The sequence below is a fragment of the Podarcis muralis genome, chromosome 4, assembly GCF_964188315.1.
Source record: "Podarcis muralis chromosome 4, rPodMur119.hap1.1, whole genome shotgun sequence".
Taxonomy (NCBI): Eukaryota; Metazoa; Chordata; class Lepidosauria; order Squamata; family Lacertidae; genus Podarcis; species Podarcis muralis.
Window position 1 is genome coordinate 91,336,537 of NC_135658.1, and position 15,152 is coordinate 91,351,688.

A 15,152-nucleotide genomic window follows, 5' to 3' on the forward strand; every position below is an offset into this window, starting at 1 on the left:
TCACGTAGGCCTGCATGCTGTCCATAGATACGGCATTCATGTGTTCAAACAAATGTTGGCACACACCTTGTATGTCAGGGAAACCTGGTCTGTTTTTTTATTTTATTTTAATTATTATTTATTTATTTATTTAATGCTAATTTGCCACACACATATACCATTTCTGGCAGCAAATCTTCCCAAATGAAAGATATCATGACTGGAATATGAATACTGAAAGGTAGACATGAATCTCTGTTTGGTAACTGCCTAATAGTGAAACATGTGTGTGTTGATCTACAGTGCAACCTCAGTTTCCGAGCATCTCAGAAGCCGAACATTTCAGAAGCCGAACGCCAAAAATGCAGAAGTAATTGCTTCCGTTTTTGAACATGCCTCGGAAGTTGAACGGCTTCCGCTGCGTGTTTTTCTTTTTTCCCCCAGTGGATTTTGCCGACTGCCCATTGCTCCTCGATTTTTGAACATTTCAGAAGTCAAACGGTCTTCCAGAATGCATTATGTTCAAAAATCAAGGTTCCACTGTACAGTGGTACCTCGGGTTACATACACTTCAGGTTACATACGCTTCAGGTTACAGACTCCGCTAACCCAGAAATAGTGCTTCAGGTTAAGAACTTTGCTTCAGGATGAGAACAGAAATCGTGCTCCGGCGCAGCGGCAGCAGCAGGAGGCCCCATTAGCTAAAGTGGTGCTTCAGGTTAAGAACAGTTTCAGGTTAAGTATGGACCTCCGGAACGAATTAAGTACTTAACCCGAGGTTCCACTGTAATTGATTTATATTTCTTCATAGGAATTATGGAACGTAGCTCCATCCTCCTTGAATTGGTTGTCTTTTCACAATTTTTGTTTGTCTGGAAACAGTTTGCCTGAGCAGCAACCTGCAAATTTGCCTCAACATTTTATTTAAGGCAAATTCAGTAGTAACGTCACCGCTCCCACCCGCACCCCACCCTGATCCATCTCTTTAGGTATTGCTTATTAAGAAAACAACTTTCTTTATAATGTTAGGGAATCTAATGTTTCTTTGAACCATAAGGTAAAGACAGAATTACCATAATGCTAATTTTGTCAGGATTTTGACTTGAACCAAACAACTTGATTCAGGCTGGCTTATATTAGAAGAAAAAAATCATACCAAACATTGAACTTAATTGATATAGCTGCCTCGTATCTAAAAATAAATAAAACACATGGGAAATTATGTGTGTCAGATGTTAGTGGTATATCGTGTATTTCAATAATGAATAATTACAGCATGTCATCCTATATTAAATTATCATAAGCAAGAACATCTGTAAGTGATAAGATGGGAGCAGTTTAATTTAAAAATGATTGGATGCCACTGGCATAAACGTAGCACATTATCCTGCCATTTGAGATTCAGTGTCAATATGCATGACCCATTGGCCTGAAAGGTTATGAGTGTGTTGAAATATATCTAGTTATCTTTCAAAAGGAGAAACCATCTGAATGAAATGGCTCCGGCAGGGAGGAGGGGGGAATGAATCCACAGTTCTGCATTGCCAATGAAGTGAAGTAAAGGAATTGTAAAGTAGGGACGCAGGTGGTGCTGTGGGTTAAACCACAGAGCCTAGGACTTGCTGATCAGAAGGTCGGCAGTTCGAATCCCCGCCACGGGGTGAGCTCCCGTTGCTCAGTCCCTGCTCCTGCCAACCTAGCAGTTCGAAAGCATGTCAAAGTGCAAGTAGATAAATAGGTACCACTCCGGTGGGAAGGTAAATGGCGTTTCCGTGCGCTGCTCTGGTTTGCCAGAAGCGGTTTAGTCATGCTGGCCACATGACCCAGAAGCTGTACGCTGGCTCCCTCGGCCAATAAAGCGAGATGAGCGCCGCAACCCCAGAGTTGGCCAAGACTGGACCTAATGGTCAGGGGTCCCTTTACCTTTAAAAGAGTTGTAATAAGAAATCAAACAACAAGAATAGGCACCCCAGGGTACTTCAGTTCGGTAGCAAAAACACACTGAGATAGCTCAGTTGGTAGAGCATGAAACTCATAATCACAAGATTGTGGGTTCAAGCCCCAAGTTGGGTGAAATATGTTGGACTTGATGATCCATGTGGTTCCTTCCAACTCTAGAATTCTGTGGTCACAATGACTATAGCGATAGCATAACATGCTACGTGGAATGGGGAGTACAGCTGAGGTTCCCAGTGTGGTTCCTTAGGGAGCAGTGGTACCACTGAAGTTTCCCCCCAGTACTCAACAGGTCTCTGAGCCATCCCCTTTTTCACTGCTCCCTTTGTCACATAGTGGTGAGGGTTGTTATATTTGTCATCACCACCCTAAAAAGTGTGTAAAACATAAAGGGATACTTCAAAGGGTGACATACCCCAATTCTTCTTCCATCTCTTTGTGCTTTTCTAGGCTCAAATCAGCACCTGAGCAGGTGAAAAGAAAGGGGAGGGACCAAGATGGTAAGAGGGAAAGTGGATTCACCTGTGAAATTGTTTGAGGGAAAAGGAGTTACCAGGATGGAGAAACTAGGATGCTGGATTTCCCAATGTGCCCTCCATTTGCACAGACACAGCCCACCCCACCCCCCGCTGCTTTGGGTATAAAAAGAAAAAAATCATGCTCAAGCTGTACACAACTATGCTCAATTCAAATGTCAGTATATTCTGTTTCCCCAATAATTTCCCCAAAGACCTATAATTTCAGCATTATATTTGAGCATTTGCACAAAATAAAACCCACTTCTGGAAATGTAACAAAATATAGAGGAAGTTTAGCTCTCATTTCCGAGTTACTTGCTTCTGGAAAAAATGTTTGGAACTCCATTAACCCAGAAAATAACATTTGGGGTGCCATACCGACATACGGGTGGCGCTGTGGGTAAAAGCCTCAGTACCTAGGACTTGCCGATCGAAAGGTCGGCGGTTCGAATCCCCGCGGCGGGGTGCGCTCCTGTCGTTCGGTCCCAGCGCCTGCCAACCTAGCAGTTCGAAAGCACCCCCGGGTGCAAGTAGATAAATAGGGACCGCTTACTGGCGGGAAGGTAAACGGCGTTTCCGTGTGCTGCGCTGGCTCGCCAGATGCAGCTTGTCACGCTGGCCACGTGACCCGGAAGTGTCTCCGGACAGCGCTGGCCCCCGGCCTCTTGAGTGAGATGGGCGCACAACCCTAGAGTCTGGCAAGACTGGCCCGTACGGGCAGGGGTACCTTTACCTTTACCTTTTACCGACATACATTTCTTTCATGCTGATTTCTTGGGGGTGGGGAGAAGCGCACATGTGCTGAAGGGGTTGTGGGGTAGCGACCTTGTCCAACGGTTGTGAATAAAATTTACTGCAACATGTCGGTATACCTGTCAAAACGCCAGAGTATCGTAACTCAACAGGTACTGCAGTGTTAAAAGTACCTGTTAGAAAACAGGACAGCAGCACGAGCATTATAACCATGAAAACTAAAGCAATAACTATCATATCTGAATGTACCCCATGCCATAGGTGACAAGTTACTTAGTGAATATAGTGAACATGTAATGTGGAAAACAAGATTATATTCAGAAGTGCCATGCTCCTGACACCTGCATTCTAGCATGCAGATGTCAGTTGCAAAGAGATGTGCCTATGGTTTCAAGTTGCGTGTCGAGGTCCCCAAGCCACCCCCAAATAAATCACAATTCACAGAGAATTTTTGTTGAAGGTTTTTGGCATAATTTTGGCCACAACTTCATTAAAATACATAAATGTGAGTGGTTGCTTAGGCATTGGTTATGACTATCTGTCCCCGCCCAGGGACAGAACTGACTTCCGGATTCCAGCGAAAGTCAGTAAGGGAAAATAATATTGGGGAGAAAATGGAGCTGGGCACCAGACCCTCACCTCTCCCGCATGCTCCCTGGGCATGCCGGCCCTAGCCCCACGCCAGGGATTCGGGTGAAAGCATGGCGAGCCCCTGGATTCCTTTAACGGAATTCCCTTGCAGCAGCAGCATTGGAGGGGCAGGCACAGCCAACCCTTACCCCTCCACCAACCAATGCCTAACCACAACTTAAAAGTTGTGACGATTTGGTACGCAGTAGGCAAAAACCAAATGGCATCAGCCAATCAGCCAAATGGACAAAATTCCTACCAGGCCCCTGCCCCAAAAGCAGATGACCCCATGACAGGCATAGCAAGGAGATTCTGACTAAACATCAAGGAAAACTTTCTGATGGTAAGAGCAATTCAACAGTGGAACGGTCTCCCTTGGGAGGTTGTGGACTCTCCTTCCTTGAAGGTTTTTAAGCAGAGGTTGGGTGGCCATCTGTCATGGATGCTTTACCTGAGATTCCTGAATTGCAGTGGGTTGGACAAGATGACCCTTGGGGTGCCTTTGAACTCTACAATTCGATGATTCGATGATTGGTAGACTCATTCCACACATTCAGCTGAAAGTGAGGAGATTCGTGAGGACCCTCTGTGAGCTCCATATGATCGCAGCTTCCATATCAGATGCATCCAAATCAGTCACTTTCAGGTGCAGATTTCCCTTGCTATAGAATGACTGTCTTTCCCAGAGGGGATTAACGAAAGGACAATTCTGTATACAACAGCATCAATTTGGAAGGGAAATATTGAAGAAAGCAGTAATTTTATTTTTGGTTCTATATAAAAATAGCCCATATAATGCAGCTCTATTAATTATCATTCAAGTTGAATGGCTTCCTGTTTAATCAGCGTACCATATGGCAAGTGTTTATTTTATTTTTTCCTGAAGATAATTGGAGATGGCATGTGAATAGATGCTTCCAAACTGAAAGGTTGGTTTTTGTTTGCTTGGTATATTTTTAACTTTCTACTTCCTGGTTGATTTTCTTCCTTATTCTTAGGAAATCTCTCTCTTTGTGTCTAGCATCTACTGATAGCATAATTTTAATTGAGCAAGCATATTATTTTTAATAAGTTTGAATGCAAATAATTTTGCATATTGCCAAAACCCCATTTTTGAAACGCTGAAGGAATTATCACACAACTTACAATTTGATTCTTAAAATTAACTATCCACTGTTAGAAGTAAAGGCCATATTTTAACATTTTCCTTTCCGTTCTATGTTACAATAGCATGCCAGAACTAGAGGTTTGTTCTGTTGTTGTTGTTGTTGTTGTTTAGTCGTTTAGTCGTGTCCGACTCTTTGTGACCCCATGGACCAGAGCACGCCAGGCACTCCTGTCTTCCACTGCCTCCCAGAGTTTGGTCAAACTCATGCTGGTTTGTTCTAGCATCTCCCAATTTCAATCTTCAGCTTAAAACTAATAATGGTTGTGGTATAGACTATTTTGCTGTTCTCATTATTTAATATTTATTTCTCCACTCCAAATCCTATCAGCCCAATATTTTCCCAGCCTGTTTTTACCCCCTCCCTCCCAACTTTTGGAGTTTCACATGCACAACCCTACCGCAGAGATCATCCAGTAGACTGCATGATATCTTCATCCTAAATGGTCAATCATTATCAGCTATATGATTATAAACAGTGTTTCCATGTGCTCTGGTTTCTGCCATGGTGTCCCATTGCACCAGAAGTGGTTTAGTCATGCTGGCCACATGACCCAGAAAGCTGTCTTTGGACAAACACCGCCACAACCCCATAGTCGCCTTTGGCTGGACTTAACCACCCAGGGGTCCTTTACCTTTACTTTACCAGTGATTATTCCACTGATGTCACCTGAGAATGAGGCCATAAAAATGAGTATTATTCCAAGGAATACTAAAAGTTTGCCAAAAGGGGGGTACATTGTTCAGAACCACAAGAATGTAGAATACATGAAAAATGTCCTTTTCTCACATTGGAAAACTTAATAAGAGAAGAGTTTTGCTACGTTCTTATTTAACAAGTTTATATGTAGTGCATACAGTGTGACTTTATTTTCTTTCTTTTTACTGTTTCTTCAGGCTGCTCAGCTGAAATTGAATACAGAGAAGAGGAAACATGTCTATGGGCCAGGTTCATGACTTTGGGATGAGGTTGCCTGGCCTAAGCAATAACTAACAATTTTGTCTCAAAAATTCATTTTAGGATAAAGTATTGTAGTGCCTCTCTGAGGTGCTAACATGGACCACTCTATGATAAGGATTTACTAATGAATTTATTTATTGTTCATGTCACTTGGTACATTTGTTCAGGTGTGAGTCCACTCTGCCTCATTTCATCATTAATTTACAGGCTGTTGTTGCTGTTGGGGTCCCCCCCCCTTTAAAAAACCCTACACAAATATTTACATTTAAATAATATTTAAATGCACACTCCAAACATATATTCACTCAGCACCCACATTTGTAAATGCATCTTCTGTCTTACTGTAAATAGATTTTGAGATTTTCTGTCTTACTGTCAATACTTTCTGAGCCAAGAACTGCATTGGAACATTTCAGAAAATGTTAAAGGCAGTGAATAACTAAGTCCCAGTCTATACTCAGTCCAGGTATAGATCCAGTCCAGGTAGTGCAGAGCAGGTCAGTTCACACATTATAAACATCAAGATTGCTCAGAGAGCCTTCCTGCATGGAGGATTACTCCACCAGCAATTCTAGTTAGAAGCAAATTACGCCAATATCACTTACAATATTACAATTCAAACTGTTCCTTTGTGCTGTCCTTAGAAGAGCTCTAAAGAACTATGCCATAGGAAGCCAACTTTCTTAAAAGAAGTTGAAAAGAAGAAAGCGTTGTTGTTGTTGTTAAAATTCTTTCTTTTCATGTAAATATGATACTTTAATGCAAATTAAATAATAGATTCTATGCATATAGAAGGAGCAGAGCATTAAAAGTTTTGACTTCTTTCTGCAGAGCCATGCCACTACAAATATATATATATATATATATATATAGAGAGAGAGAGAGAGAGAGAGAGAGAGAGAGCGCTTTACCAAGTACAAAAATACTGCTCATATTTCAATGGGATAAGCAGGTATTAAATCTCATTTTAGTGCAGTGAAGTATAAGCCGGTCTTGTAATCTCATCCTTAATTGTATTATAAAAGAGCTCTCATTTGGATAACTCTTCTGTAAATAGTGTCAAATGAATTTTTTTGGGGTGGGGGGTGGGATAAGTCTATGTGTTTTAAGCTGACATGATGAATACCTTACATCATCATCATTAACACGACTGTTTACAAATGTTGTACATTCCATTTTCTACAACAGAGTAAAAAGACCATAAGAAGAAGGATAGTGCCTTTTTGGAACAGCCTTTGTACTTTACAATGACACCAAAATTGCTACTAAAGAACATAAGTAAAGTAGCTTTTAAAAGACTTAATTGGAGCGCTCCTGGAAGATTGCCAGTCTATGCAAATAGCTCTTCCATGAGAAATGCATTATGGGCACTTTCGTTTTCACTCGATCTTTTGCAAATGTTCATGCAGCTGCTTTATTATCAAATTATTGTCTGCAAAGGCACAAATCTACCCAGAGAACCTTGATAGTAGTCTAGTCAGCATATTATGCAATCTAAGCTATCGTGGAGTTGCAAGGGAACACAAAGGGACAACCCCTTGTACAGTAGATGCAGGAAATCCATTACTACTAATAGCTGGCTATCCAGCCTCTGCTTAAATATATCTGATGGATGAGAGTCCATCACCTTTGAAAGCAGCATGTTTCACTGTTGAGCAGCTTAACACCATAAGAAAGTTCTTTGTAATGTTTCGTCATTATTTATCAGAAGAGTGGGCGGGTACTATTCTCTGAGCAACAGAAAATAAATATGGTCTGTTTTCTGTGTAATACTTCAAGATAACTGCTATGTATCCTCTTAATAATCAGTTCTCAAAGTCCTTCAGTCTTTCCTTGGACTTGGACTTCTGACCCCTGCCCGTCTTTGTTGCTTTCCTCTGGACATGTTCCAGTTTTCCAATATCATTTTGAAGCTGTGATGCCAGACAGTACTCCAAAGCATAACGGAGTTACCATTACGTACAGTGGTGCCCTGCAAGACGAATGCCTCGCAAGACGGAAAACCCGCTAGACGAAAGGGTTTTCCGTTTTGGAGGTGCTTCGCAAAACGAATTTCCTATGGGCTTGCTTCGCAAGACGAAAATGTCTTGAGAGTTCCTGCAGGGGTTTTTTCCTCCCCCCCCCCTTTTTCCCAAGCCGCTAAGCCGCTTATCAGCTGATCCGCTAAGCCGCTTAACAGCTGATCCGCTAAGCCGCTAAACAGCTGATCGCTAAGCCGCTTATCAGCTGATCCACTAAGCCGCTTAACAGCTGATCGCTAAGCTGCTTATCAGCTGATCCACTAAGCCGCTTAACAGCTGATCCGCTAAGCCGCTTATCAGCTGATCCGCTAAGCCCGCTAAGCCGCTTATCAGCTGATCTGCTAAGCCCGCTAAGCCGCTTATCAGCTGATCCGCTAAGCCCGCTAAGCCGCTAATAGCGCTAAGCCGCTAAGCCGCTAATAGCGCTAAGCCGCTAAGCCGCTAATGGGCTTGCTTCGCAAGACGACAAAACCGCAAGACGAAGAGACTCGCGGAATGGATTCTTTTCGTCTTGCGAGGCACCACTGTATTGCAATTTGGATGCTATGTTTCTGTCGATGGAGCTTAGAATTGCATTAATCTTTCTAGCCACCATATTACAGGCTTAGCTTGTGGGCTACTAAAACCTCTAGAACCTTTTTACATTACTGCTCTCAAGTCAGGTGTCACCCAGTCTGTATTTGTGCATCAGACAGAGTCGTCCTACAAAAATGCATTTATCTCTGTTGGAATTCATTTTGTTAGTTTTGGCCCAGTTCTCCTTTGTAACATCATCTTGAATCCTGTTTTTGTCTTCCAAGATGTCAGCCATTCCCTGAGTTTGGTGTCATTTGCTAATTTGGCAAGTATCACTTTTACCCCTTCGTCTATGTCATTCTCTCTCTCTCTCTCGTGTGTGTGTGTGTGTGTGAGAGAGAGAGAGAGAGAGAGAGAGAGAAATAACACTGGGCCAAGAGCAAAACTCTAAGACACCCCACTTGTATCCAGTTGCCACTTGTATCCAGGTTGTGAAGAGGAAGAAGAAGAGGAAGAAGAAGAAGAGGAGGAGGAGGAGGAGGAGGAGGAGGAGGAGGAGGAGGAGGATTTGATATCCCGCTTTTCACTACCCTAAGGAGTCTCAAAGCGGCTAACATTCTCCTTTCCCTTCCTCCCCCACAACAAACACTCTGTGAGGTGAGTGGAGCTGAGAGACTTCAAAGAAGTGTGACTAGCCCAAAGTCACCCAGCAGCTGCATGTGGAGAAGTGGGGAAGTGGGGAAGCGAACCCGGTTCACCAGATTACGAGTCCACAGCTCTTAACCACTACCCCACACTCGCTCTCCAGTGAAGAAGCCATTGATGAGCACATCCAGCAGCTAACCTTATCACCATGGCAGACATTGTCAAAGGGCTTGCTGAAATCAAGATATATTACTTGAAGCTCATTCCCTTGATCTATCAGGCTGGTAACTTAAAAAGCAGATAAGGTTGGTTTGGAGTGACTTTTTTCCGAGAAACCCATTCTGGTTCTTTGTGAGGACAGTTCTCACCCCAAAATGCTCCTACACTGACTTCTTAATAATATATTGTAAAACATTGCAAAGCATGTCAAGCTGGATTTAGTGGTTGCCTATTGCCCACTCCCTTAAAAAAAGATGGAAAAAACATTTGTCTGTTCCCAGTCTCATGACACTTCACCTGTTCTAGATTATAGACCTAGGCTCTGGGATTACAAGTTCCTTCTTGTATCCTCAGATGCAATTTGTCTGGCACTGAAGACTAATTCATTTAGAGTGGCTAGGTTATTTTGCTTTTTTGCTTTATCAGCAACAGTCACCTGTCTTATCAAAACTCCTTTAGCTTCACTTGAAACATCTCAGATATATTGCTTAAAAATCCACTTTATGTAAAATCTAGTGAAAACGAGAAATATGCAGAACCTCCCTGGGTGGTTTTACTGGTTTTAATGGGACTCCTTCACTTCTTTCAAAAAGCTTCTCGCCGGAAGATGAACAACAACATTTACTTTTTATTTCAGTTTGGATGAAATTTCAGTGGCCAACTCTTAGTTAGTATTTCCAGCAGGAAGTCTGGGCACAATTCAGTCGGTTCTGCCACTTTAAAGTCACAATGGTTTGCACAAATGCTTTAAATTCCGTGTTTCATTCACGACTTACTAATCCCCACACAAGAGTCTCCAAATTTGTTTGGTCTTGCTAAACAGTAATTGTTATTGCCAGTATCCACCCTTCCAGCATTTACTGAGTGAAAGTCTGAACCGGCGGAAAACTGTGGCTGTTCATCTCCCCTTCTTGAAGGCATTTTTTTAGCCATAAATTGTATCCAATAGTCCCTGCCCCATGGTAGCCTGACAGAAAGAAAAGGACAAAGGGAGACACTGCTGGGCTGTACTACCTGAACCTGTATTCTGCATAAAGCAGCAAATAATAAACAAATTGCAGAGCCAGGGGAGCTACACCACTCTCTCCCTGTGTGTGTTTTACATCACACATGAACACAAAGATTGGAGACAGCAAACAACCTTTCCGTTTAGCTTTTCAAAGTCATCATGGAGATTCATGCTGAATGATCTCATGTTCCCTTTGGTGCAGTGTCTAGAAGGAAGATCTGATGAGTGAGTCAGAGGCTCTCCTCTATGGCTACATTGTGCATTACTTTTGGCACTAATGACCCAGGCCATCCTAAAGGAATGCTGAGAGCTGTAGTAGATTTTTTTTATGAGCAGTTCAGGTCACATAGCAAAGTTAAACAATGGGCTTCTGCAGCTGGAAACATATTTGAAAAAGCCAATGTCAAAGCTAATAACTCTGAAGAGATATTATTTAGAGAACTTATGCTCTCAGTGCTGTTTCAACACTAGGTGCATATGCCACATAGAAGGAGATTTCAGCATTGCACTGTTCGATATTAATTCATGTAACCACAAGTTGCCAAAGGCATACACAGAGAGAAAACAGGAAAAATCCAGGGTTCCGTATAGCATTCTTGAGAATATCCTAAGAAATACAGAAAGCAGGTTGAAGAACTGAAGTAGTCGTTTTAGTTTTGCTTTGATTAGTGTAAATGTTCAAAAAGGTGCCTCTATTTTCAGAGTACTTTTTACTGCCCTTTTCAATTCACTCTCTTTCTTTTTAACAAGTCTTGTAGATGTAATTTTTGTAACGCAAGTCTTGATCAAGCTTGGAAAAGCTGCCGTACCCAAATAAATTGCAGCTTATGCAGAAGTGTTTTTTTAAAAAATTCTGGATGCCTTTCTCACAACCCAACCATATGTTGGGTTCCACCAGGGTTTCTGAAACTTAGATGTCCAGCTGTTTTGGGACTGCAATTCTCATAATCCATAACTAGCAGGACCAGTAGTCAGAGATGATGGGATTTGTAGTCCAAACACAGCTGGAGACCCAAGTTTGAGAAACTCTGGGATACACTCTAAACCAGTCACTTGAGATTGAGATAGGACTAACAGGGGTTTGGCCTAAGTTTTAATTTAGGTGAGAGAACTTAAGAGCAGAAAGGCCATACTAGATCAGACCATAGGAGCAGTAGAAGCTTACAAGCAGTCCATAAAGGCAGTAGACCTCCCCTGTTTTTTGCCCCAATCGAAGTTGCCCTCACATATCCAAAGCGATAGATTCCCTGAGTTGTAAATGATTCCCATTGTCTCAATATATAAAGGCAAAGGGACCCCTGAACATTAGATCCAGTCTTGGCCGACTCTAGGGTTGCAGCGCTCATCTTGCTTTATTGGCCAAGGGAGCTGGCGTACAGCTTCCGGGTCATGTGGCCAGCATGACTAAGCCGCTTCTGGCGAACCAGAGTAGCGCACGGAAACACCGTTTACCTTCCTGCTGGAGTGGTACCTATTTCTCTACTTGCACTTTGACGTGCTTTCGAATGCTAGGTTGGCAGGAGCTGGGACCAAGCAATGGGAGCTCACCCCGTCGCGGGGATTCAAACTGCCAACCTTCTGATCGGCAAGTCCTAGGCTCTGTGGTTTAACCCACAGCACCAATATATAGTTTGCTATATTTCAGGCTTTTGTCCTGGCAGCTACTCATTTGGCTTGATTTTCATCTCAACCTCAAAGAAGCTCTGAAATTTCGTGTGAAATTTCTCCTCTTCTTGCATTACTCCCTTGACAGGCATTCATGTGTAGAAAGAGGAGCAATGGCCAACTGCTGGTGACACCATCCTTGTATTGAGCTTGGACATCTGAGGAAGACTTCATGAGCAGCTGCTCATGCTTAGAGGTTCCTCTTCAGACTGAGCTCAAATCGATGGACATCAGAAGTGTGGTTACCCAGTCATATGACATAGGTGGTAAAGGCAGCAATATGGTCTCACTCTTCATTCTACACATGAATGCTCTCCACATGAGTAATGTATGAATAGGGCTAATGCGATTTGGAAGAAAGAAGTTGTGCTAGCAAGTGTTCACAGTGAAAAGAATTATTTTGGGTTTACAGGATGTCTTTTATTATTGTGGATTTCTATAATCTGAAGCAGTAACATGTTCATTTTTGACAAAGAATGCACAAAGCGCCAAGGTTTCTGGAGTTCATTGGGGTTTTTGTATCTTATAACATTCCAACAGTGTTTGGAAAAAAGCTCCAACACCCCCCCCCCCCCTCGGTTCCTTCAACTCATAGTAGTACTATCATGTTTGAAGGCAAAGTATTATGTGGACACGACTACCCTGGTGCTGTCCATGCAATCATCGTCCAACCACAAAATGGGAGGATGATTGTCAACTGGAAATGATCCATTGGTTGGCCTCACCCGCGAGGACCAATCCTTTCCATATTGCTGCAATGCTGTGGGGTGAACGCAGAAAAGCAGTTTTCATACTGCTGCTGTAACAAATGAACAGCACCTTAGAAAGTAGTAAAAGTGGCTTTATTTCTATCGCGGTAGCATATTTGTTCATGAAATATGGCCCAACCAGCCCAGCACTTGTTCAAGATGGGGACATTAATTGGTGCACTCTGCCCCCACAGAGTCATTTAGCATTATTAGCTCGTGAGTTTAGCATTAGTTCTGTGACATAGCTAGGCTATGGTTTGAGTAACAGTGGAATTCTAATTGGTTTTACTTAACCCATTTTGCAAAATCATCCTTTGTTAATATTTCATAGATCTCCCACTATGCACAAAGCCTGTTCTCCTTCATGGAGAGCACGTGTTGCGGTGGGGGCATACAAGACATCCCTCTGTTGCTGGGCAGGTTAGTTTGGATGGTCACAAATCTCATTGGGCACCTCTTGGTCATTGGGGAGAATTTGATGTTGCAATTTATGATTGACAGCCATTTATTCCCTGCGTGCAGCATTGAGCTGCCTCTTTTCACTGCTAACATCAGATTACCCGCCCACCCTCCCTATATTTAGGGCTGTTCGCGTTGACCTTGCTATGCCTGTCATGGGGTCGTCTGCTTTGGGGCAGGGGCCTGGTAGGAATTTTTCCATTTGGTTTGTTGCCTACTGCGTAGCAAATTGTCACAACTTCTAAGGTTGCGGTTAGGCATTGGTTAAATTTGGTTGGTAGAGGGGGTATGGTTTGCTGTGCCTGCCCCTCCAATGCTGCTGCTGCAAGGGTATTCCATTAAAGGAATCCAGGGGCTTGCCATGCTCTTGTTCGAACTCCTGTCAAGGGGCTAGGGCCACACAAGAGCCCCTGGGAGCATTTGGGGAGGGGAGAGGGCCTGGCACCCAGCTCTATTCTCTCCCCAAAGTGTTTTCCCTTACTGACTTTTGCAGGCTTGCAGATGTCAGTTCTGTTCCTACCTCTTGGTAGGAACAGATATTTGTGAACCAATGCCTAAGCAACCACTCACATTCTGTAATCAATAAAGTTGTGGCCAAAAAATTATGCCAAAACAAATTTCTGTGTGAACTGTGTTTTATTTGAGGGTGGCTTGGGGACCTCGACATGCAACAACAATTATTACAAACTGTTCTACTGTGTCTTAAGCATAGGAGCAAACTCCTAAGGGGCGAGGTCCTTTGGCACTCCCAATGAAATATTTGAGGGGGCTGTCCGCCCAATAATGGGAATTGCCATTCAAAGGGTGTGCGTGCACCACGGCTTGTGAGTAATTACAGTATACAAGGTGATAGATTCTCTCTGGTCTTCCTTGATCTATTCATCTAAATCTGCCTAGTAACTTCCATATTTTGTTTCTTGGTAAATGCTCTATTTGGTTTGAGATCTCTCCCCTGTTCTCCCTTATTCAGTTGAATGGATGCAATTTCATATTGATAGATTCTTTGTTGTCTTGCCTTGTCAATTCCATTGTATTTCTCCCCACTAATAATTTCATAGGCCACATAAGAAAACTATATAGTTTCCTTCAGTCTCAGCTTGTTCTAGTGGTCCAATCTTTTTTAAAAAAATTGTTTAGGAGTGGGTTATATTAAAAACCAATGATACTTGCTCATGAGCAGGTTTGTTTGAAGTCATATCTGCTTGCAAAGGTAAAAGCCAGAGTAATTCAAACAAAAGTACATTTGTAACGAAGTCACAATCACTTTAGCACGTAGCCCTACAAACTGTTCCTTGTAATTATTTAAAACATGTTATACATCCGAGAACTGATTCAGATAATAAATGTTAGAAAACTGAAGGAAGTTCTCCACAGGTCAGAAGAAAAATATTTTATTCAACTGAGTTCAAGGACCTCATTTAAGCAGGAATGCCTTAATTGCTTCAGGTTTCTGCAGGTTTGGCTGCTATAAGAAAGGTCACAAATAGGTAAAGAGAGGTCAACTGACCATGAAAATGCAACAGCCTTGACTTTGGAGGGGATCAGCTGCCACAAATGTAAGAGATTTTTTCCCCTCCCTCAGCCAATGGTTTGGTGTTTTTCTAAGCTGTTCGGGAGTTCTTTGTGCTTCCGTATTTTGCTAGACTCCATCTCTCATCAGCCTCACCCAGTATGGTCAATAATTAGGGATGATGGGAGTTGGAATCTGACAACATCTAAAGACCTGTAGATTTCCCACATCTGTGATTTGCCACAGATATATCAGATTATATCATGTCTCTATAATGAAAATAACTACAAACTCTTGGTTTCTGCTCCCATGCATGCCATAGATTCCTGTCTGGCTCCAGAACTGGACCTACTCTGGGCCTCATCCAGAAATCTACATGGGCTCACCTGAGATCCCA